The 26,048-nt window shown below is 42.5% G+C and overlaps 1 long non-coding RNA gene across 1 annotated transcript in view; it reads left to right on the forward strand.

The window, feature by feature from the left end:
* The first annotated feature begins 585 nt into the window (after positions 1 to 585).
* LOC140463227 (uncharacterized) overlaps positions 586 to 26,048 on the forward strand; it is a 42,475-nt gene continuing 17,012 nt past the window's right edge. The window contains exons 1-2 of the long non-coding RNA XR_011954639.1: positions 586 to 642; positions 11,806 to 11,854. This is a non-coding gene — a long non-coding RNA (uncharacterized lncRNA). The remainder of the gene's footprint in view (positions 643 to 11,805; positions 11,855 to 26,048) is intronic.

A 26,048-nucleotide genomic window follows, 5' to 3' on the forward strand; every position in this document is an offset into this window, starting at 1 on the left:
ATGGGCTGAATAGCCTCCCCAATCTGTAATGATCTTATAAATGCAGATTACTCCAGGAACTGAAGCTAATGGCTGAGTTTTATGGCTTCACCCCACAGCAGGCAGTTATTAACACAGCAAGCCACTCAAGGAGTTTCAACCTGAACCTCTTTATTGGCTAAATTGAACATTTTCTGGTTTCATTATAGCCTTTGGGCAAATAAATAAAAACTGGAAAAAAAACTAAATTTGAGTCTTGTTTTCACTCAGCTGATCAGATTTAGCTACAGAAGAGAAGAATAATAATTTTGGCCAGGTGTACAGAAACAAATTCCTCCTCTCTGTTTTACTGCTGGCTTCAAGCCAATGATTACTGTATGAATGCAGGAGTGTTGATGAGTGGTGTGGTGCCTGTGAGCTGAGCTCCCCTAGGGTCCATTGTGTCAGATCAGGTGCAGTCGGAAACAGCAATGCCAGATTGCCTGCCTCTTGTTCATCTAACAAACATTTGGTGGAGGGTTTCAGTTGGGGCTTTTAAAGGCTCCCTGGGGCTCGGTTGGAGGAGAGGAGGAGCTGCAGGTGAGCCGAGAGAATCTCCACCAGATTTTTGTAAAGGAGAATTGGTGACTTTCTCAGATGAAAAATCTCTTCCCTTGAAGTTATGTGAGTGAAAATTATTTATCTTTTGTTTTCCTCTGAAGGGGTAAGATGGGGCCTAGTGGCTTTGAGAGGCCTGGTTGATGGATGCCAGCATTCTGTTATTAATTTAGCTCAGTTTCAGGACACACAGAGGAGGTTTCAGCCCTTGTGGCATTCTTTGTAAATGGCAGGATTTAGGCAGCATAGTCATCTTCATTGATACTGTGCTTACCAAATGGTATGTTCTTGCCAAGGTACACTCAACAAGGCATTAAGTACATAGTTAAAGGAATGTAAGAATGGGAGAAGGATGCTCAGCTCTTCAAGCCTGTCCTATCACCCATTAAATCATTAGGTTACATCTGATCCATAGTTCTACATTTACACAAATTTGACTTGTATCATGAAATAAGAGTTGGTTACAACATAGAAGGAGACTATTCAGCCAGTTGTGCCTGATGAGTAATTGATCATACCACTACTTTCTCCCCGTAGCACTGCACGTTCTTCCTTTTTAGGAGTTAATTCTAATTTCCTTTTGAACACCTTGATCAAACCAACCTCCACCACACAGTCAGGCAGTCCATTTCAGATTCTAACTACTCACGGCATGCTGCACTCTTCTTTCAACCAGGGTTATTCCCTTGGTTTGACAGTAAAGGCAGAGTGATGGAAATGTTAGTTCATGGGATTGTGTTTGAACCCAGTTCTGCTGCAGCTAATGCCACACAGTACCTCATGGATACCCAGTCTTGAGCTGCTAGATCTGGTCTAAATAATATTGTGATCCACTATAAAAAAAAACACAGCTAAAGCAAGTGCTTTGTCTTTGGCACACATGTTGAAATGAAATGAAGTAGATTAACTTTTTAAATTCTTGGATGTCTTTTGGAACTTGTATGTTTGTATAGAGCCAAAAATGACTTTTCTTCTGTTCTCAATCTTACTTAGTGCAGTTACACTACCATCTCCTACCCATCTCGTCAAGGATAGACGTATTTGCACCAGGCAGATTGGTGAGGGTGAGATCAAGTCGGTGTCTCCCCCTTTTGATTCTCTTATCCACTGCCTTTACCTGTAGGTAACAAATCTATTTCAGTCATGTTGACACTCAGAGTCCATAGACCTTTTGGGTAGAAAAATAGTGATTTCTGTCTAAGGATCATTGGCAGCTTCTGGGACCAGGAACATATGAGGACTGGACACAATACTTGTCCAAACCAATAACGATTTTTTTAGATTACTTACAGTGTGGAAACAGGCCCTTCAGCCAACAAGTCCACACAGACCCATTCCCCTACATTTAGCATGGCCAATTCACCTAACATGCACATTTTGTTTTGGACTGTGGGAGGAAACCCACGCAGACATGGGGAGAATGTGCAAACTCCACACAGACAGTTGCCTGAGGAAGGAATTGAACCCGGGTCTCTGGCGCTGTGAGGCAGCAGTGCTAACCATTGTGCCACCATGCCCAAAGTGAGTACCTGACTGCAGGAGCCATCAAAGCAGCAACAGAACCAGGGACTCCCATTTGTGACTGTAGCAGACCTGGAGTGGAGACTCCTGGTTATTTAGGAGGCAGTGGCAACAGCTCCTGCTATGATAGGCCTGGAGTGGAAACTCCTGGTTATCAGTAAGCCAGTGGTGGCAATGCAGCCGGGGACTTATGGTTGCGGGGCAAGTGTGAGTTAGCATAGGACCCGGCATTGCCAGTGGCCTTGATGAGGGGGGCCCAGCGATGAAGAGATGATGCCTAAAGAGTGGCAACTCGTATTTTTTCGGTCCAGTGCAGGCAATAGTGAGGCGGTGGAGGAGGGTCAATACACACTTTCTGAAGTGAACACAGTACACAAACCTCATTCTGAACAAGGAGTTGTAAAGCTTCCTTTATCCTTTCATGGTCTGGTCAGCATTTGTTGCCCATTCCTAATTGCCCTTAAAGTGAGCCATTTGCTAGGCCCTCAGAGGGCAGTTCAGAGTCAATCACACTGCTGTGGGTCTGGATTCACATATCGGCCAGACAAGGTAAAGTGCAGCAGCTTTTCTTCCCTAAAGGACCAGATTAGCTTTACAATAATGGTTAAGGAACCCATTATTAAGACTGGTGTCACAAACAAGAGGGAATTATTCTCCCTGACTTCCTCTCCAACAGAGCTGGTTTTCAATTTTCTTTTTCCATTTTAAATGAAGGTGATGGTGAGCTTCCCCAAACCCTCAGTCTGTGAAGTTCAATATAAAATGACACAAGCAAGTAAAGGAGCCAAACCTGACAACTACAGGCCAGCTCACTTAATATGTGTCATTGGGAAGATGTTTGAGTCCATTATAAAAGATGATCTCATAGCAGAGCATTTAGAATGCACAATATAGTCATGAGGAGACAACATGGTTTCATGCTTGACAAATTTATTTGAGTAATTTGAGGAGATAACACTTAGATAAAGGGAAACCAGTGGATGTGATATATTTTGATTTCCAAAAGATGTTTGATAAGGTGGCTCAGTGTTAGCACAATTGCTTCACAGTGCCAGGGACCCGGGTTCGATTCCAGCCTTGGATGACTGTCTGTATGGAGTTTGCACATTCTCCCCGTATCTGCGTGGATTTCCTCTGGGTAGTCCGGTTTCCTCCCACAATCCAAAGGATGTGCAGGTTAGGTGAATTGGCTATGCTAAATTGCCCATAGTGTTAGGTGCATTAGCCAGGGATAAATATGGGGCGATGGGTCTGAGTGGGTTACTCCTCGGAGGGTCGGTGTGGACTTGTTGGGCCGAAGGGCCTGTTTCCATATTGTAGGCAATCTATCTAATCTAAGTGTCACATCCTAGGCCACTGAATAAGATGGAAGCTGATGGTGTTGAGGGTAGAATGTCAGCATGATTAGAGGATTGGGCGAATAGAAGACCAAGAGTTTGGATAAAGGGGCCATTTTCAGGATGGACAATCAGTAACTAATGGAGCACCAAATAGACCAGTGCTGGGGCCACAATTATTTAATATATAGACTTGGACATAAGAAGTCAATATGCTGTTGTGACTTGCTGGAATCAAGCCTGGCTGTTCTCACGAGTTAAGAATTTTACCAAAATATGCGAACTTCACAATTTACTTGTCTTTTAGACCAAGGTAAAAAGACAAGTTCTGTACTTCACAAGAATAACTATTTATGACAACAGGTAAACAGCTAAGAACCGTTGACATATAACTTTACCAATTAAATCTCTAAACCCCTTCCGGAAGTCCCCTACACGCCTACACCCACCCACATACATACACATATACAGAAAGACAAAGAACGTTAGTGTTATGGGCAGAGGGGAGATAACAATTGGGAATACAATTCAATAGCACGAGTCCTCAGGATTTGATAAGGTGTTTTTTTTGTTTCCCAAGGCCTTCAGTTCCTTGATCTTTTCATTCATAAATTTCTACATCTTCACAGCATATTCACAAGTTATAGTGCCTTTGAAATATTGGGTAAAAGCAACAGCTTACAGTATTTGTCAGAGAAACTTCCAAATGTTCTTGTGGAAAGTCAAATCAAGGTAGGGGTTTCCTGATGAATGGTAGTGCTTCAAGGACCGAAGTGGAACAAAGGGACCTTGGAGTTCAGGTTCACAGTTCTCTGAAAGTGGATTCACAGGCAGACAGGGCAGTGAAGACGATTTTTGGCACACTGGCCTTCATCAGTCAGGACATTGAATGTAGAAGTTGGGAAGTTATGTTGCAGTTATATAGGATGTTGGTGAGGCCATACTTGGAGTATTGTGCTCAGTTCTGGTCACTTTTCTATAGGAAGGATATTATTAAACTGGAAAGAGTGCAGAAGAAATTTACAAGGATGTTGCCTGGACTCAAGGGTCTGAGTGATAGGGAGAGGTTGGACAAGCTAGGATCTTTTGCTTTAGAGCATAGGAGACTGATGGAGGGTCTTACAGAAATGTATAAGATCATGAGAGGCTTGGATAGGGTGAATACATTTAGTCTTTTTCCCAGGGTTGGGGAATCAAGGACTAGATTGCATCAGTTTAAGGTTAGAGGGGGACAAATAAAAGGGAACCTGAGGGGCAACTTTTTCACACAGAGGGTAGTGCACATATGGAATGAGCTGCTAGCAGAAGTGGTTGAAGCAAGTACACTAACAATACTTAAAAGGCATTTGGAGAAATACCTGGATAGAAAGGTTCAGAAGGATATGGGCCAAGTGCAGGGAAATGGGGTTAGCGTAGGTAGACATTTTGGTTGGCAGGACCAGTTTGGGCTGAAGGGCCTGTCTCCATACTGTAGGACTCTATGACTCTACCCTATATTCTCCTGTGAGTATTTCTGAAAACATGGAGGTATAAGTTAACATTGCAGATTTATCTTTTTGGTTTAATAACTTTTCCCTAATGACCTCTAATCTCATGACCATAAACATGTTCAAAAGGATTAAAACCAGCATTATTCATATGGGAAATCACTGGTGACAAATGAAAAAAAAAACTATGGATGTTCGTGTCAGAAAACCTTAATCATGGTTTTGAGAGGTGGATGATATCTACCCACAGCTCCCTGTGTTTGTAGATGATGTTCAGTTCGCTTCAATTGCTTTATTCCTAAACTGCAAAATATCTCATGGAAAATCGTCAACAAAAACTTAGAATCTTGATCAGATTTCAGTCCATAATAAGTAAAAAAACTGAGCTAACTTTTCCACAATCTTATCTGTAATGTCCCTTAGTGCAAATCCTGTCAGCATATCAATGGATCTGCTGATGTCCTGCATCCGCTTTTAGCACAATCTCTCACACTCAGTTATTCTTCAAAAACTGGTATGGTTTCATTGCATGTTGAAGTTTTCCTATTACTTGACATGTGTGACACATTTTACAGAATTGCATTGCAACTTTATGTTAAATACCTGTTTATTCATGCTTGCGTTTTTGTTTTCCTACACATCGGAACTTCATGTTACTGGGAAGAGTTTGTCAAGAATCAGGTCAACAGGGACCTCATCCCACAAGGGATTTATGTCAGTCAAGACTGCCTTCTGAGCAGTACTGCTACTTGATGAGTAACTGTCCATTGTTCATCCGCAGGTTTGTGAAGATGTCCCCACTTCCCCATCAGGACTCCATTTTAATATAATAACCCTTAGGTGTTCAAAGTTTGTGAGAAGATTTGTAGCTCGGGTGCTCGTTGTGGTTCTGTTTGCTGAGCTGGGAATTTGTGTTGCAGACGATTCGTCCCCTGTTGAGGTGACATCCTCAGTGCTTGGGAGCCTCCTATGAAGCGCTTCTGTAATCTTTCCTCCGGCATTTGTAGTGGTTTGAATCTGTCGCTTCCGGTTGTCAGTTCCAGCTGTCCGTTGCAGTGGCCGGTATATTGGGTCCAGATCGATGTGCTTATTGATTGAATCTGTGGATGAGTGCCATGTCTCTAGGAATTCCCTGGCTGTTCTCTGTTTGGCTTGTCCTATAATAGTAGTGTTGTCCCAGTCGAATTCATGTTGCTTGTCATCTGCATATGTGGCTACTAAGGATAGCTGGTCGTGTCGTTTCGTAGTTGGTTGGTGTTCATGGATGCAGATCGTTAGCTGTCTTCCTGCTTGTCCTATGTAGTGTTTTGTGCAGTCCTTGCATGGGATTTTGTACACTAGAGGCATGACACTCATCCACAGATTCAATCAACAAGCACATCGATCTGGACCCAATATACCGGCCACTGCAACGGACAGCTGGAACTGACAACCAGAAGCGACAGATTCAAACCACTATAAATGCCGGAGGAAAGATCACAGAAGCGCTTCACAGGAGGCTCCCAAGTACTGAGGATGTCACCTAGACAGGGGACGAAACATCTGCAACACAAATTCCCAGCTCGGCGAACAGAACCACAACAATAATAACCCTCTCGATCTCCTTCAGCCTCAGCTTCAATGTGAGTTGTATATTAACCACTTCACTCTGGATCTGTTTTCTGACACTTAATTAAAGACATGACAAATATTTATATTAACTATCCTCATTCTAAAACAGAGCTTCACTTACCCTAACTGTTGCTTGCGGTATGATGATGGACTTTCTTTAACCATTGCTCTGGTCACACAATGGAAAATGTCCAGAACTCTTCCTGCAACTCTTCCATTTCTTTAGACTCATTTGGGTTTTCTTTGATTACAGGCAAAGCTATAATTTTCACCCCTGCTAAATCATTCCCCAGCAGTAAATCAATACCATTCACAGGTAATTTCTTAACTATCCCAAATACCACTAGTGAGATAACAAGTCGCCCTCCAGTTGGACCTTGTTTAATGGAACCGGAATATACTCTCCACCCATTCTATTTGCCAAAACTTTTCCTTTCATTGAATTCTCAGGAGGGAAAATTAAATCCTTCAGAATAAGTATATTCCTACTACAAAGAAAAGCAAGGATCCACTGTCTGTGATTACCTAAAGAGGTGCTGGTGTTAGATCGGGTGAACAAGGTCAGAAGTCACAGGGAATGGTCCTTGCAGAAGGCAGAGAGGGGTGAGAAGAGGAAGATGTTCTTGGTGGTGGGATACCCCACATGGCAGTCTTATATGTCGATATAAACCCTTATGGGGATAAATTGTAGTGTACTTCAGGGGCTCCTTATCCAGTTGCAATTGCATGTAGGCGTGGCTCATGTCCATTTTGTAAAGGGCAGCGGCCCCCTTGTCAATTTTGCATTCAAGTCCTCTGTGCAAGGGTTTGGATATTTATCTAGCCGTGAGAAGCAGTTTACCATTTGCTTAAAATCTCCACAAAGGCAAACTGAGCTTCATAGCTTCACAATCAGTATAACCAGTCCTGCCCATTAAGACCATAAGACATAGGAGCAGAAATTAGTCTATACAGCCCATTGAATCTGCTCCACCATTCAATCATGGCTGATAAATTTCTCAACTCCGTTCTCCCACTTTCTCCCCATAAAACTTATGCCCTTGACAGTAAAGAGCCTATCTAACTCTATCTTAAATATATTCAATGGCCTGATCTTCACAGCCTTCTGTGGCAGTGAATTTAATCGATTCATCACTTTCTGGCTGAAGACGTTTGTCCTTATCTCCATTCTAAAGATCTTCTCTTTACTCTAAGGCTGTGCCCTTAGGCCTTAGTCTGTCCTACCAATGGAAACATTTTCCCAACATCTACTCTGTCCAGGCAGAAGTGGGTACTGCGGATGCTGGAGATTAGAGTCAAGATTAGAGTGGTGCTTGAAAAGCACAGCAGGTCTGGCAGTATCCAAGGAGCAGGAAAATCAACATTTCAGGCAAAAGCCCTTCATCAGGAAATGTTGATTTTCCTGCTCCTCGGATGCTGCCTGACCTGCTGTGCTTTTCTAGCACCACTCTAATCTTGAGTCTACTCTGTTTAGGCCATTCAGTACTCTGTAAGTTTCGATTAGACCCCCTGTCATCCTTCTAAACTCCATAGAGTATAGGCTTAGAGTCTTTTTCATTCCTGGGACCATTCTCGTGAACCTCCTCTGAACAGGTTCCAGGGTCAATACATCCTTCTTGAGATATGGGACCCAAAACTGCACACAGTACTCCAATTGTGGTCTGACCAGAGCCTTATAGCACCTCAGAATGACATTCCTGCTTTTATATTTAAGTCCTCTCAAAATAAATTGCACTTGCCTTCCTAACTACTAACTCAACTTTGCAAGTTTACCTTGAGAAAACTCTGGACTAGAACTCCCAAGTCTCTTTGCATTTCAGATTTCTGAATTTTCTCCCCATTTAGAAAATAGTCCACGCTTATATTCTTCCTACCAAAGTGCATGACCTGACACTTTCCCACATTGTACTCCATCTGCCATTTCTTTGCCCTCTCTCCTAACCTGTCCAAACCCTTCTGTAGCTCCCCCGCCTCCTCAATACTACCCTGTCCTTCTACTTATCTTTGTATTGTCTACAGACTTAGTCACAATGCCCTCAGTTCCTTCATCTAGATTATTAATGTATTAAGTGAAAAGTTGTGGTCCCAACACTGACCCTTGTGGAACACCACTTGTGGAACACTCAGACTGCCACCCTGAGAAACACCCTTTTATCCCCACTTTCTACTTTCTGCCAGACAGCCAATCTTCTATTCATGAAAGCACCTTGCGTCTAATACCATGGGCCATTATCTTGCTCAGCAGCCTCCTGTGCAGCACCTTGTCAAAGACCTTCTTGAAGTCCAGGTAGAGAACATCCATTGGCTCTCCTTGGTCTAACCTGCTCATTACTTCCTCAAAGAATTCTAGCAGATTTATCAAGCATGACCTCCCTTTGTAGAAACAATGCTGACTTTGCCCTATTTTACCAAACCCTTTCAATTAATCAGAAATTCATCTTTGACAATGGACTCCAAAATCGTAACCATGAGGTTTGGTTAATCAATCTATAATTTTCCATCTTTTGCCTTGCTCCCTTTTTAAACGGGGGCATCACATTAGCAATTTTCCAGTCCTCTGGCACCCTCCCCGACTCTAGTGATTCCTGAAAGATCACCAGTAACTCCTCCACTATCTCTTCAGCTATGGTGTAGTCCATCTTGTCCAGGTCATTTATCTACCTTCAGGCCATTCTGTTTTTCTAGCACCTTCTCCTTTTGGTTCAGGTGGAGACCGTCCCAGTGGTACAGGTCCTACTTGTTCTAATGCTGATGCCAATGTCCCATGAAAGGGAACCTCTCTTTCCGACACCTCTCTTTTAGCCATGTGTTTACTTCCCTTATTTTTATGTTCCTATGCCAATTGCACTGGTTTGATGATACCTTCACTCTCCAGTCTCTACTTTTGCCTGCAAAGCAAATGGCACTGAGTGGGCCATACAAAATCTCAGAATCGCATCTTAGTCTACATGTAAAGTGGCTTTGGCCCCTTTGACATGCCTGGGTATTTCACTAGAACTTCACTGAGGCAGCCATTTTCTCCAATTGAAAAATGTTGAGCCAATCTAGGTGAATCTTTCACAGTCAATTCCACCCCAAAAGACTTGGGCCTGAGCCTTTTACTATCATCAGTGTTGGCTGCACCAACTGCTTCTCATAGCAGACCAGACCAAAATTGTATCCTTAATTTGCAACAGTTCTCCAATTTATGTTTTCAGTCTAGTTGAGGTCTTAAGCGAACAGAAGGGTCGGCATCCTATGCAAACTTCGTAAAGACCAATTCTGCAAACACAAATCTCCATGGGAATTGGGTGACAATTTAACCAAATCTTACTTTAATTGGCTCCCATTTTGCTGTCACTAAGCAATTTAATTGTTCCAATTGACATATAGGGGAACTTCTCAAGGTGCGTACTCTCCTGGGTACCGGCCTACGTGTTTTCGTACTTAAGTCTGGAATTATAGGACTCATTTATCATCTCAAGTCTGCATAATGAAAGCAACTACAATGGCTCACCAACCCAGATCCTGAAGAACTGTATACCCAGTTGATCAAGGCTTCACTTTGTTATAGGTTGGTCCAGGGTCCCGCTGCTTAGGACATGCCCTGCGTGAAGGTCTGCGATTGCCTACACTCAACTGGTGTTCCCCAAGCTCAGTTGGACAAATGCGGGTGTCCACTTCCATTGATGGACTTCAGCTTGTAGGCGCTTCTGCATGGGTTACATCATTAATCCCACATACCAGTCTTCAGCATCTCATTCAGCACCTCAGTCAGTTGTTGTAACCTTGTCCAAAATCCCAAGATAGATTCTCCTGGTTCTCTAATAGCCAAATAAAACCAATAGCATCGCATGATTACAGGACGTTTGAGCTCGTAATATTCCTTAACCAACTCTGTCAACTCTTGGAAGGTTTTAGTATCTGGTGTCTCTGGGAATGTTAAGCCTCTTTTAACTGAAAATGCTGAGGGTCCACGTAAATCAAGATTGTGTTTTTCATCTGCCCCACTGTCATTTGCCCCTGAAAAAGATATCACATTCTTTCCCACTCTTCGATAGCAGGGTCAAATGAGTTAAACTTCCCAAATAGAGGCATAATGTCAAAAATGCTTACCCCAACTCAAAGATGACAGTTGCAAGTGAACTTTCTTCAGGCACGTCCTGTTTTATCTCATCATCACTAAAATAACAGCATCCAGGCTGAGTCCCGTCACCAAGTCATCCTTTATTTACTAGTCCACAGTACACTGGCTGTGACCAGCCAGCTCAGAGTAAGATTAGATTACTTACAGTGTGGAAACAGGCCCTTCGGCCCAACAAGTCCACACCGCCCCGCCGAAGCGCAACCCACCCATACCCCTACGTCTACCCCTTACCTACACTACGGACAATTTAGGATGGCCAATTCACCTGACCTGCACATCTTTGGACTGTGGGAGGAAACCGGAGCACCCGGAGGAAACCCACGCAGACACGGGGAGAACGTGCAAACTCCACACAGTCAGTCGCCTGAGGCGGGAATTGAACCCAGGTCTCTGGTGCTGTGAGGCAGCAGTGCTAACCACTGTGCCACCGTGCCGCCCATAAAGTCCTCAACTGAGGAGATTCTAACCTCCTGGTTTTGTTGATTAGCCAAGGCTTTCCTGATTGGCCCAGGTTAACAACCCAATCAAGAACACCTGGACCCAATCACTACAGTGAACAACAGTATTTTGCTTTAGTCCAAACTCTTGAGGATACAAAAAGCATTCCAATAATATCTATAAATCAGAGGGTGGAAGGGAGAGGGGAACTTAATGAAATTACAATCACAATACTGAGCAAACAGAGAGACCTAGAAATTTAGGTACATAATTCTTAGAAGATTACCTCACATATAGATAGGGTAGTTAAGAAGACGTTTAGCATGCTTGCCTTCATCGCTAAGATCTTTGAGTGTAGGAGTTTGGACACTATGTTGAGGTTGTACAGAATATTGGTGAGACCTCTTCTGGCGTGCTTTGCACAGTTTGGGTCTCCCTGTTATAGGAAAGATATTAGTAAACTGGAGAAGGTTCAGAAGAAATTTACGAGGATGTTGCTGGGAATGGAGGATTTGAGCTATAAGAATAGGCTGAGACTTTTTCACTGGAGCGTGGAAGGTTGCAGGTGACCTTCTAGGGAGTTTTAAAATCATGAAGGATGAATGTGTCTTTTCCGTAGGGTGGGGGATTTTTTCAAGAGTAGGGTCAAATGTTTAAGGTGAGAGGAGAAATATTTTAAAAATACTCAAGGAGCATTTTTTTTATGCAGAGAGTGGATCGTGTGTGGAATGAACGTCCAAAGGAAGTGGTGGATGCAGGTACAGTTACAACATTTAAAAGACATTTAGATAAGTACATGGATATGAAATGTTTGAAGGGATATGAGCCAAGTTCAGGCAGTTGGGACCAGTTTAATTTGGGATGATGGCTTGGACTGGTTGGATTGAAGGGTATGTTTCTGTGCTGTATGACATCATGACTCCGTGATTCTATAAATTGATGGAACTCCAAGCGAAGAATAGATTTCATCATTGAGTCTTAAAAGAGGTGCTATTGGAGTAATTGATACATTGGTGTTAATTTTCCAAAATCCACTTGATTCACTAAAAGTTCCATTAAAATGAATTATAGCAAATAAATCCCCTCTATTCGAGATTGTGGGGGAGGAGGGTGAAGGCAGTTGGTGCAGGTGAAGTGGGTGGAGAAAACAGGAAACTCTTAACATCTATCATGGGGAATGTGTTAGAATCAATCGTTGAAGAGATTATAGCTGTACACGTAAAACAAAACTCAAGAAAATTGAGAAAAAGCAGCATGGTTTCATCAAAGAATTATAATGTTTAACCAATGTTTGATTGTTTTATTGGAGTTCTTTGAAGGAGTTACATGCATTGTGGATAAAAGATAGTCTTTATGTACTTGAATTTCCAGAATGTACTTGTTAAGGTGCTGCATCAAAGGTTATCTTGGGAAATGAAAACTGATGGTGCAGGGGTGATATGGATACAGATGTGGCAGCTTCTCAGGAAATAAGTCTTTGATTGGCAGGAAATGATGAATGGAGCCCAACTCCACTCTGTCCTGGGGCTTCAGCATTTTACAACTGACATCAATAGCTCATGAGGGGAATGTGGCTACATTCATAGACAGCTCCAAGATAGGGAAGAAATTACATTGTGAAGGTGACAAAGGGAAGTTTGAGACAAGTATAAATAGGTGAACTGAGTTGTCAAAAATCTTGCAGAGAAGGTTTATGTGGGAATGTGTGAAATTGTTCATTTTGGCTGCAGAAACAAAATAGCAGAAGTGTTGCTTGAATTGAATTGAATTGAATTTATTGTCACATGTACAAAGGCACAGTGAAGAGTTCTGTTTTGCGAGCAATGCAAGCAGATCACATAGTTAAGTAATATAGATGAGTAAATAATAGGTAAACAAAAACACAGGTGCAGGTCAATGTTAAGAGTTTGTGAGTCCATTCAGTCTTCTAACAGTAGGGTAGAAACTTTCGAAACCGACTGGTGCGTCTGTTCTGGCTTCTGCACCTTCTCTCAAATGGTAGAGGTTATAGAAAAACATTGACAAGTGTGGGATGGATCTTTGAGAATGCTGGCAGCCTTTCATTGACAGCGGCCTGGCAGATGGATCCTATAGATGGGAGGTTGTGATTGTCCGGGCCGAGTTTATCACTCTCTGTAACCATTTCCGATCTTGAATGGTATAGTTGCCAAACCATAAAAGTTGGCAAGGGTATTTGCCATCATGCCACATTCCTCAGCTGCCTGAGGAAGAAGAGATGTTGTTGGACCTTTGTAACCAGTGCGTCTACATGAGGAGTTCAAGAAAGCCTGTGGTTAGATGGAGAATAATAGCAAGGTGCAGAGGATGCTTTGATTCGTGATCACTAAACGTTCATATGCAGGTACAGCAAGTAATCAAGAAGGCAATTGGGATACTATGCTTTATAATAAGAGGGATTGAATATGAAAGTAAGGATGTAATGTTTCAGTTTTCCAATACATTGGTGTGGCCTCATCTTGAATATTATGTGCAGTTTTGGTTTCCTGGGTTTATTGCCATTGGAGTTTAGAAGAGTGAGGGGTGACTTCACTGAAGTGTACAAGATCATTGAATAGTTTGTGAAGGTGGCCCTGGAAAGGTCGTTTCCTCATAGAATCATAGAATTCCTATAATATGGAAGCAGGTCATTCAGCCCATTGAGATTACAACATCCTACCTAGCCTCACTGCTCACCCCACTGCACCTTTCCCATCCCTGTAACCCTGCGTTTCCCATAGCTAATCCACCTGACAATTTAGCATGATCAATCCATCTTGTACAACAGTCCAGTATTTTTGGGTACTGTTTTAAAATTAAGGGGCTGCTTTTTCAGGGCAGAAATAAAGGAAATGTTTTTCTCACAAAAAGTTGTGCAACTCTGGAACTCTCTGCCTCAGAAGGCAGTGTAGGTGGAGTCATTTCAAGACAGAGGTAGACGAATTCTTGTAAAGCAAACCTAACCAATTAAGAGTTATCAGGGAAATCTGGGGTAATGGGTAAAGGGCAGGAAAGTGGATCAGCCATGATACTATAGAAGGCAGAGCAGGCTCCAGGGGCTGATTATCCTACTCATGTACCTACTTATGGTCTTAAATTAAAATGCTTAGATATGATACGATAGATGCAGATATGATAAACTAAGTGGTCTCCTCTGCCCTGTAACAGTTCTGTTATTCTGTTTTGCTAAGTGTTGACACAACCAGTAGCTTAAATGTCTGCAGCCCTATCACATTCAGTCAGGAATGATGATAGATAACTGAACAACTAATTGGATGAGGATGCTCCATGAACATTCTCTCCTCAACAATGGGAGGGGACAGCACAAAGTACTTGGAGGGCACACTGTAATTAGCAACATTGTAAAAATGCTTCTTCACTTAATACCAGATTTATTTTAATATCGGTTTTAAATTTTTGTTCCATAATAATAGTTCCAGTACCCTTTGAAGAAGTAACCTATTTTTAAGAGAATAAGTAAAGTTAGAATAACTTTGTACAGAATTGCAAACAGTGAAGATGCTGGTGAACACAGCACTGGGAACATAAAAGAGAGGCATTTTCCATGGGACAACAGTTTGTGTTCTCTCCCAGAATCTGGATTAAACAATATAAACTCTGGCATTCAGCAATCCCACAGGCTGCACCAGAAGCTGCAATGTGTCTGGAGATTTTACAGTTTTACAGTCATCTTGTTGAGGAGAGATATTCAGTCTTTTACGGTACCAAGCAACAGAAAAGTACAGTCCTTCTTTCAAAGATTAGGATCGTCTGCAACAGGGAACAAGTAGTGAGAGTACGCAGCACCAGGCACTGCTAGCTGTGTCCTGCCTGGCTGCTTTCAATTAAAAGCTGCAATCTTTGAAACTGTGGTCGATGTCTTCCTCTCAATACAGGGAGAGAGAGGGGGAGAGAGAGATATGCAGAGAAGGAGGAGGGAGGAGACAAGTGGGCAAGGAAGAGGAAATGAAGAAGGTGAGAGTGAGCAGCTGAGAAGGAAAGAAGAGAAGAAAATGAGAAGAAGAAATAGCGACAAAGGGAAGAGAGAAGCAGGGAGGGAAGGATAGAGAATTGGAGAACATAGGAGGGCAAGGGAGGAGTGAGAATTGATGAAGGTGAGAGGGACGGAGAGAAAAGAAAAGAGAGGACCAGGTTTTGCGGTAGGTGTGACGTTTAATGGAGAAAGAAGAGGCAGCAGGATCTATCAATCTCTGAAGGTCTATGGCCGGTCAGCAGCTGGCATGTTGGAAGTCAGTTAGTTCCCAGAAGTAGGGGTTCAAAAGATTAGTTTTAATCCAGACAGAGTCGGAGGCACACTACTGCAGCCAGACTGGGGGAGCCCCACTCCAGATAGAGAGGGGATGAGCTGCTCCAGATAAAAAGGGGAAGATCTACTCCAGCCAGACAAGCCTTCCCTATTTCAAACAAACATGAGATCCCAATTTCACAAATTTGAGCTCTGGCTTTGGAAGATTGAGTGGTGACTCTCAGCGACACTATGGTACATCCAAGATTTACACGGATAGCACGTTTCGAGAGGTAGTCACACGGCACCTGTAGATACTGGAGAAAAAAGGTATTGTGCACCACCAGGCAGTCAAACAAGAGCAGGCAGGTAGTGGCAAGAGTCCCCTGCGGTCCCACTCACAAATCACTTGCTGTTTTGGAAGCCGATGAGGGCGCTGATACCTCTAGTGGGTGCAGACAGAGCCAGGCCTCTGACACCACAAGCAGCCTGACTTTACAGGAAGGGAGGAAGAAGAAAAGATGAGCGATAATAATTGGGCATCATTTGTTAGAGGAACAGAGGCATTTCTGTAGCTGCAGATGTGACTCCTTGATGCCAGGGTCATGTATATTACTGCGGACTTGGAGGGCATCTTGATAGGGTGGGGTGATAAGTTAGAGGTCGTAGTACACATTGGAGCCAACGGCATTGGTAGAATGAGAGATAAGGTCTTGCATTAATAGTTCAGCGAATTAAAGAGCAGATTAAGAAGCAGGACCTTGAAGGTTATAATCTCAGGATTATTCTCGGTGCGGCTATGTGCCAATGAGTGCAGGAACAGGAGAATTGGACAGGAATAGGAGAATTGGACAGATGAACGTGTGGCTGAAGAGTTGGTGCAGGAGGGAGGGTTTTTAATTTCTGGATCATTCGAGTTGTTTATGGGAGATTTGGACTCTACAAGTGGAATAGCCTGCACTTGAGTCAGAATGGGACTAACATTCTTGTGGGAACATTTGTTAGTGCTGTTGGGTGTTTGAACTAGTTCAGCAGGGGCAGAGGACACAGTACTTTTGTTCAATAATGACACAACATACCTTAGGAAAGGAATCAAGGCAGAGCAAGTTTAGTCATATTGTGTCTCAAGGAATAAGGTGCAACTAGATTGTTTCCACTTTAATACAGGGAACATTAGGGTGAACACAGATGAATTAAGGGCATGGATTGACTCATGGCATTGTGAATTTGTTAGCATCACAGAGACGTAATTAAAGCAGAGACAAGACTGTCAACTCAACATTCTGGGGTATAAGATCTTCAGGTAGGACAGGGGAGAGTGCAAAAATGAAGATCACATTATCAGTTAGGCAATCAGTTACTGCAGTAAGAAGGGATGATACTTTTGGAAGAATCATCAAATGAGGCTTTGTGGGAGAAATTAGGAAGAAAAAGGGGAAGTTACACTGTTTGGAGTGTACTGTAGGCCGCCAGACTGAGGGCAACTAAAGAACAGATATGTAGGTAATTCACTGAGGTGTGCAAAAGTAATAATAGGGTAATTATATTAGGAGATTCAATTTCCGCAACATTAATTGGGGTAATCGTAGTGTAAAAGGGTTGAGAGAGGGCTGGACAGGTGTTCGAGGTGACAGTGGGGGAGCACTTTTGTGATCGCGACAACAATATCATACGTTTTAAGTTTGTTATTGACAAGAAAAAGATGGTCTGCGAAAAGAGGTATGGATTGGTGTAAGGCAGATTTGATTAAAATCAGGCATGATCTGGCCAAAATAGACTTTTCACAGCTACTTGGGGGTAAATCTACAGCAGTACAGTGGGAGGCGTTCAAAAAGATACTGGGTGAGAAAGTTAGAGTGAAACATAGGAGCAACAAGCCTAGAGAAGCCTGGATATCTGGGAATATTCAGAACTGGAGAAAAGGAAAAAATAGAGATATATAACTGGTTCAAAGAGAATAAAACAATGGAGGCTCTAGAGGAGTATGGAATGTGCAGGCGGAGCTGAAGCCATTAGGAGAGCAAAGGGAGGACATGAGAAAACACTGGCAGGAAGATTAGGGAGAATTTCAAAATATTCTAGAAGCATATGAAGGGAAAGAGAATAACCAGGAAAAGTGTAGGACCAATTTGGGACCAATCTTTGTGTGGAACTGGAAGACATTGGTAGAGTGTTAAATCAATATTTCACATTAGTCTTTATTTAGGAAAAGGAAGATGTAAGTACAGAAATTCGAGAAGGTGGACAGTGAAGTTCTTGAGTAAGTTGTTATAAGAATCAATGAGGTATTGGAGCCTTTGACGGATTTAAAACTGGACAGATCCCCAGGTCTGGATGAGTTGTATTCCAGGCTGCTGTGGGACATGATGGAGGAAATTTCAGGGGGCCTGCCCCAAATCTTTGAATCGTTCCTGGCCACAGGGGAGGTACCAGAGAATTGGACGACAGCAAATGTGGTTCCACTTTCCAATAAGGATGGCAGGGATAGATCAATAGATCTGTAGACAAGTGAGCCTCATACATCAGTGTTTGGGGAACTATTAGATAAAATACTGAAGGAGAAAATTAATCACCATTTAGAGAGGCAAGATTTGATCAGCGATCGTCAGCAAGTAGAACTTTTTCGGGGAGTTGACCAAGTTTAATGCTGTTGATGTAATTTTTCTGGATTTTAGCAAGGTCCGTGACAAGGTCCTGCATTGGAAACTGATAAAAAAACATAAAAGGTCATGGGATCCAGGCTAGCTTGGCAAGATGGATCCAAAATTGGCTGAGTGACAGGAGACAGAGGGTGGCTGTTTGTGTGACTGGAGTCCGGTGTACCACAGGGATCAGTGCTGGGACCCTTATTGTTTGTGATATTCATAAACGATTTGGATGAGAACGTGGGAGAGATGATAAAAAAATTTGTGGGTGACACAAACATTGGTTGGCCGGTGAGGAAAATGTTTTTTTGGTTACGGCAGCTATAAACAGATCGGTCAGTTGGGTTGATCAATGCCTGATGGAATTTAACCCTGAGAAATATGAGGTGGAAGAAGGATCAAGTCAAGAGAGTATACAATAAATGGCAGGACACTAAGAAGCTCACAGGAACAAAGGGATTTTGGGAGGCTTATCCCTAAGGTGGCAAGAATGATTAATAGAGTAGTTAAGAAGACATACATGACACTTATGAAACTTGCCTTTATTAATAAGAGCAGGAAGTTTATGCTGAAGCTGTACTGAACTTGGTTAGCTTACAACTGGAGCACTGTGTGCAGTTCTGGTCACCACACTACAGGAAGGATGTGAGTGCATTGGAGGAGTTGCAGAGGAGATTCACCTGGATGTTGTTTGGGATGGAATAGTGTAGCTATGAAGAGAGGCTGAATAAGTTGGGTTGTTTTCTTTGGAGTGGAGAAGGTTGAGGGGACCTGGCAAATGTGTAAAACATTATGAGGAGATGGACAGGGTGAATAAAAAGCAGTTGAAGGGTCAATAACAAGAATGAATAATTTCAAAGTGAAAGGCAGGAGGTTTACGTGGGATTTGAGGAAAATTGTTTTCATCCAGATGGTGGTAGGGATCTGGAATGTCTGCTGGAAGGATAGGAGAGGCAGGAAACATCATAATCTCTAAAACAAAAGTATTTGTTGTAACAGATGTGATGGACCAAAGGGTTTCTTCTTTATCATTCTATGATTCTATGATTCTCCATTCCAAATAGACAGGAGGAGGTACGCTCCAGGCAGAAAGGAGGAGATATACTCCAAAGAGAAAGGATGCACTCTTACTCTAAACAGGAGAGCCCGTTCTGGAAAGACAGCTACATCTAGTCAAGAGAGATAGGGGGCACTCAAATCCAGACAGACAAACAGAGGGAACTCCACTCCAAGGAAGTGTTTTGTTTCAAACAGACAGGGGTAACTTATTCCAAAGTGAAAGGGGATACTCTATTTTAGTCAGATAGGGGGAGCTTCACTCTGCACTGACAGGGGAGCTCAACTCCAGCCAGCCAGGGAGAACTCTATTTCATACAGATAGATCGTTCTGCACCAGACCAACAAGAGGTTGCTTGGCTCCAGACAAGAGGTGCACTCTACTCTGCAAAGACAGGGGACATTCTGTTCCAGCCAGAAATTGGGAGCTCAGCTCTGGACAGAGCTCTACTTTAGAAAGGCTCCCAGTTCCATACAGCATGGTGGCACTATTCGAGATACAGACAGAGGGTAATGTCCTCCAGCCAGACAGGGAGCACTCCACTCCAGACAGACACGACATCTTTACTCTAACCACCTGCTGCTAGGGCTACTATTGGACTGAAATGAGAACAACATTGCAGGACCATTGGCTGGACTGTATTATGTGCTTAATACAGAGTTGTTAACAATGAGTGTTCAAATTCCACCCTAATTGGAAATGTTTGGAAAGTACGAGTTGCTATCAGGAAAACTGTCTCTGAAATTCTGAACTTGTCATAAAAATCCAACTGGTTCGCTGATGTTATTTTGGGAAAGAAATCTGCCAGCCTCACCCAGTCTGGTGTATATGTGACTCCAGTCCCACAACAAAGGACAGGTCTTCTCTGCTTTTCGAAGGGGCCCAGCAAACCAAACTTGGGTGTATCAAACAACATCACAAGCCAATAGCAGCTGGGACTGTAGCGAGTCAAGATGGGAGTGTTGTCAAACAGAGAAACCTCAGGATTCAGATAATTAGTTCCTTGAAATCTATGTCACAGGTAGACAGGGTTGTGAAGAAGGCCTTTGACAAGCTTTCCGTCACTGGTCAGAGCATTGAATATAGGAATTGGAACACCAATTTGCAGCTGTACAGGACATTGGTGAAGCCACATTTAGAGTACGGCATACAGTTCTGGTTACCCTGCTATTGGTAGGATGTTATTAAATTGGAAACGGTGCAGAAAAGATTGACAAGGATGTTAGGGTGGACAGGGAGAGCCTTTTACCAAGTATAGGGACAGCAAACATGAGGGCACACAACTTTAAAGTGAGGGGATATAGATATAAGACAGATGTCAGAGGTAGTTTCTTTACTCAGAGAGTAGTAAGGGTATGCAACGGTATGCTTTGCATGCAACGGTAGTAGATTCACCAAGTTTAAGTGCATTTAAGTCATCATTGGACAGGCAAATAGACATACATGAAATAGTGTAGGAGGGATGGGCTTCAGATTAGTATGACAGGGCGGCACAACATCGAGGGCCAAAGAGCCTGTACTGCGCTGTAATGTTCTATGTTCTATGTTCTATGTTACTGGGACTGGAAGATTTGAGCTCTGGATAGACTGGGACTTTTTTTTTCCCTGAAGCATAGGGAAAGGGGTGACCTGATAGAAATTTATAAGATCATAAAGGGCATAGATAAGGTGAATAGCGAAGATATTTTTCCTAGGGTGGTTCAAAACTAGAGGGTTTAAGGTGAGAGGGAAAGATTTAAAAGGAACCTGATGAACAACTATTTCACAAAAGTAAAATGAGCTGCCAGAGGAAGCAGTGCAGACAGGTAAAATTGCAACATTTAAAAGACATTTGGGCAGGAACATGAATAGGAGAGGTTTAGAGGGATTATGGGCCAAATGCGGGTTCAGTTTAGGAAATTTGACCTGCATGGATGAGTTGGACTGAAGGGTCTGTTTCCGTGCTGCATAAATCTATTTCTCTGTAAGACCGCCATTCTACCAGGATTACTATTGAACAGCAACTAATTGTCCACATTCTAAGAATTAATTAACAATGTGAATGCCAGTCCCCACCCCGAGAGCGGTGGCGGTTGTGTGAGATTTCTAATATTCTCTTTCTTGTGTGACATACCCTATAGCTGAGAAGATTCAGTGGAACTGGTTTAGGGACAATAATCTCTCTTCAGTTTCACCGAGGTCTTTATCTGGTCAGAGCTGGCACTGCAGTTCTGCAGCTTGTGCTTCACCTCATATTGGAGGCACACTGTACCCTAATCCCAAACTGTTGCTGTCATCATACACCTGTCAGACACTGTCAGATCTCTTCATTCCTGACATTGAGGTACCAGCAAACTTCCTCCTCCAGCTTAGCCAATCCTGTAAGAAACTGAGATTGGATGCCTGGCATTCTTGGACCTGATGTCCTTCACCATGTACCAATCTCTGAGGACTTTGTATGCCTGATTGTTAAAAAGCTGTGTTCCAATGGCAGTGAGCTGTGAATGAGTTAAACAAGAGGGACCTCACCTCTGGGACATTTCTTCCTCAGTGCTTCAATCTGGTGACTTATCGTCAAATTACTAGAGAATTTTTATTCATAGTTCTTACAGCTTTTGGCTCGATACTTCCTTGCAGAGGAAGTAATAAATGCAACCACTCACAGTTTACTACCTCCCTGCTGTGTCATCCAATTACAGTCATATTCTCTCCAAAGACTGAAGGAGGTGAAGACAGGCCTCAACACTGACAATTAGGCCACATTGTTGCTTAGCAACAGCTTCGGTCTGGACAGAATTTCTCAAGTGGCAGAGGCTGGTTAAACAATCAAATTTGAATTAAAGAGTTTTTTTTCATGTTAACAGCAAAAGATTAACAATTACCATATCTAGGAGATCATTATTGTTTCCATAAAGCTGACTTGTTTTCAGCGAAGAGGATGGATTTGTTGCAGTTTTCAAATGGGAGGCACAACACTCCTGTGTGCCACGCCAGAGAAAGAGGCCCCAGAGGGTATTTTCATATGTGCCAGGGCTGCCCCTGCTGTTTTCCGATCTCACCGTCAAACCATAGAAAAAAGAGTCTGGGAAACAGCACGTTCCAGTGGTATTTAAGGGGATAGTGACCTATTCCAACTGAAATCCTCAAGAGATGATCAGCAGATATTTTACACTTCATTTTTCCTTTGGTTCCTGAACCATTGTTTGTGTTCTGTATAGTTGGGAAACTTAATGAGGTCTGGAGAAGGGCTCATTCCTGAAGGAGGGCTCATGCCCGAAACGTCGGTTCTCCTGCTCCTTGGATGCTGCCTGACCTGCTGCGCTTTTCCAGCAACACATTTTCAGCTCTGACCTCCAGCATCTGCAGTCCTCACTTTCTCCTCAAAAACTTAATGCGGTCCAGAGAACTCAGCAGGAGTTAAGAGAGGAGAAGAGTTCACATGCAGAGATCTTTATCTTCACAAGGGGTACAGATGTACATGCCTTGAAACTTACAGGAGCAGGAGCTGTGGAGTATAAATTGGGAAAAATTGTTCTATGAGAAATGCACAACAGAAATGTGGAGCCTGTTTCAGGAGCACTTGTTGCAAGTGTTGGAAAACTTTGTCCCACTGAGACAGGCAAGGAATGGTAAGGTGAAGGAGCCTTGGATGACAAGAGAAGAGGAGCTTCTCGTCAAGAGGAAGATGAAAGGTTAATTAAGGTTGAAGAAGCAAGGATCTGGCATAGCTTTAGAGGATTACAGGGTAGCTAGGAAAGAACTCAAAAATGAACTGACGAGAGCTAGGAGGGGGCATGAAAAAGCCTTGGTGGGAAGGATAAGGGAAAACCCAAAGAGAATGATCAGAGAGTGGTTAGGGCTGATCAAGAATAGTGGAGGGAACTTGTGCCTGGAGTCTGAAGAGGTAGGAGAGGCCCTAAATGAGTTTTTTTGCTTCAGTATTCATTAGAGAGAGGGACCTTGTTGATAGTGAGAACACCAGTGACCAGGTTAATAGTTTGAACAAATTGATATTAAGGAAGTGGATGTGCTGGAAATTCTGTGAAGCATCAAGATAGATAAGTTCCCAGGTCTGGACCAGATATATCCAAGGTTACTATGGGAAGTGAGGAATGAGATTGCTGCACCTCTGGCGATGATCTTTGCATCCTCATTCTCCACTGGAATAGTTACCAGATGATTGGAGGGACGCAAATGTTGTTCCTCTGTTGAACCTGAATAAAGGACTGAGAGGTGACCATACAGAGGTCTATAAACACACTCACAAGCAATTCACACACACGCACATGCACACACACAACACAGCATAGACACACCCAACACGCGCATGCGCGCGCGCGCACACACACACACACACACACACACACCTATACATAATTTTAATACCTTTTTCCGGAATACCTTCTGTTGCTTGGAGACACAATTGACGCTGCTCATCCATAGTTCCTTCAATCTTCCCACAGCGCAAATGTGCTATCCCGTGTCTGTCACACACAAATGGATGATCTCACAATTTATTAGCGATTTCAAGTTAATGTGGTCCACCACTTTCACTTTGTCTCTCTGTATTCCCATTGTCTAAGGACCAAACAGAGACAAATTAGTATTTCACTAAATGATAAATGAGAAAATTAAGGTTTATTGGGTAATTGGAACAGAAATGTTATCTTGGATTCTTAGATAAGTCAGGAAACCAGACTCTGAATCAGCTCCATATCAAGATGCTTCAGAAGTATTATTGTGGACCCAGGTCAAATGCTATCATGACAGAACTTCATCCTAATAAATATAAGGAATTATGACTGTAATGTCAACCCAGAAACTATCGTCAATTGTCGTAGCATCCCAACTGGTTCAGTAATGCCCTATAGGGAAAGAGAAATGCTGTATTTACTCACTCTGTTGAAGATAGTGAAGATCTATGTGTTGAACTGAAACAAAAGAAGGTGGTGATCACTTTGACAGGATTGTACTAAAGCCCCCGCCAATAGTCCGTGGGAAATTTAGGAGTAAATATACAGGGAGATTGCAAACAGCTGTAAGAAGAATCATGTCATAATAGTCTGGGACTTTAACTTTCCAAACATAGACTGAGATTACCACAGTATTAAGGGCTTGGATGGGGAGGAATTTGTTCATTGTGCTCAAGAAAACTTTTTCAATGAATAAGTAGATGTCACGACTAGACAAGAGACAGAACTCTCATTATCTACTGAAAAATGGCACAGGCTGATGATACCCCAAATGGAGGGATCATATATTGCTGCTAATCCTCATAGGTATAGTTGGACCATACTTCTGGGAATCCTTATCTAACTGCAAGTGCAGGTTGTTATTGACCAGGCCAGATCCCCTCAAAATATTCCAAGAAGGGAGCCCAGAACTCATACTTTTGCTTATTTTAAAGGTACATGTGAAGTCGATGTTCCAGGTATGGTGCAGCTGGTCAAACCACTCGGCTTTAAGCAAAACAGTATTTATTTAAACACTACAGTTGAAACACCAACAAAGGAAAACAGAATTTAGAATAAATTAACCATCTGAAAACCATCCAACTCGATGCAGCAACTTAACTGAGGAATTGGCCTAATTCCCAAAACATTCCATAAACACAGCTTTTGGCAAAAGGTAAATTCAAACACAGGTTCTTACAGGTAAGAGAGATTTCAGAGAAAAAGCCAGTCAGGAACCATCTGGTGAAGCTTGAAACCTTTCTGCTATTGCAGGCAACCTCTTACTGTTACAATTAAAATAACCTAGAAAAAACAGAACTGGGAGAACTCCCCTGCCATTGTTAAACTAGCCTCTAGTCCAGACATATTGGCACCTCTGCTTTTACGACCTCTCTTGGAAAAAAAGGACAAAATAACCTTTTTAAATTGATAGCATTGTCACACCTCCAATATAAAAATGGCTTCATTTTAAATCACTTTGTCTTACTCTGTTAGTACACTAATTCAGTATAACCATGCAAACATGCCCTACTACATTCTTTTTCAGTCTGTTTACTCCTGCCACGAACACCTTTGTTTATTCATTCAAGTCTCAACAATGTGTTGGCCATAACGTTTTCGCATCCTGCCACATGTATAATTTTCAAATTGAATGGCTGCAATAGCAAGCTCCAATAACAAGTTTAGTCCTTAAAGTTTTGTCCTTAAATTTCTCCAAAAACACTTATATCTGTGACCCAGCTGTATCGTTATCAAGAACAAATGATATTCCTGGTGCCAAGAGGTCATCCAGTCCTCCTACCACCACTTCTTCACTTTTCACTGGACACTCTAACCTCACTCAACATAAGTGAATTCCACGTACTAGCACTTTTTCTGGCAACAGTCCTTCTGAGTTACATATCTCCTCATCTCTCAACATCAAAGATTGACATGACCCTGTATCTCTTAATACTCTAACTTGTTTACCTGCTGCTCCTGAGCTTTACCTTTGCAAGTAAATGGGTTAAGATCTGGCACATTCACCTTAACCAACCTCTGATCAGGTTGTACATTCTGGTGCAGCTTTTTAGCTTCCACTGTACTTTTTATTTCCACTCCAACAAAATTCACTAGCTAAACCTATTATCCCACATCCATCTTCCCTGTGCTTTTTCTGACCCACCAACACTGTGATTTCATGCGGCCTACTTTATTGCAGTGAAAAAACTGGAGCTTTTTAACTTCTCTGTCCCCTTCAAGGGTTTCCTTTTTACCCTGTGGTAACTTATCTTTATGATCTAATGTTCCCTTACCACATGAGGATTACTCTTTCCCCTAATTTCTATCCCTCGTGGATTGAAATTGATGTTAGAAGCCAAAATTTTATTTATGTATCAACTCATGATTATCAGTTTTTAATCCTACTGTTTTCACTCTCTGTTCTTCCACATGAGCTCTCACTCTGTCAGGAAGTGAATTTTTTAACTCCTCCAAATTAATTGCCTGAGCGAGTCATATGTTCGATCTATTTTTCATGCCCTTATTCACCTATCAAAATTGCTTTGTTTGATCCTTTCAAACTCGATGTATCTT

The sequence above is a fragment of the Chiloscyllium punctatum genome, chromosome 37 (assembly GCF_047496795.1).
Source record: "Chiloscyllium punctatum isolate Juve2018m chromosome 37, sChiPun1.3, whole genome shotgun sequence".
In the NCBI taxonomy this organism is placed as follows: Eukaryota; Metazoa; Chordata; class Chondrichthyes; order Orectolobiformes; family Hemiscylliidae; genus Chiloscyllium; species Chiloscyllium punctatum.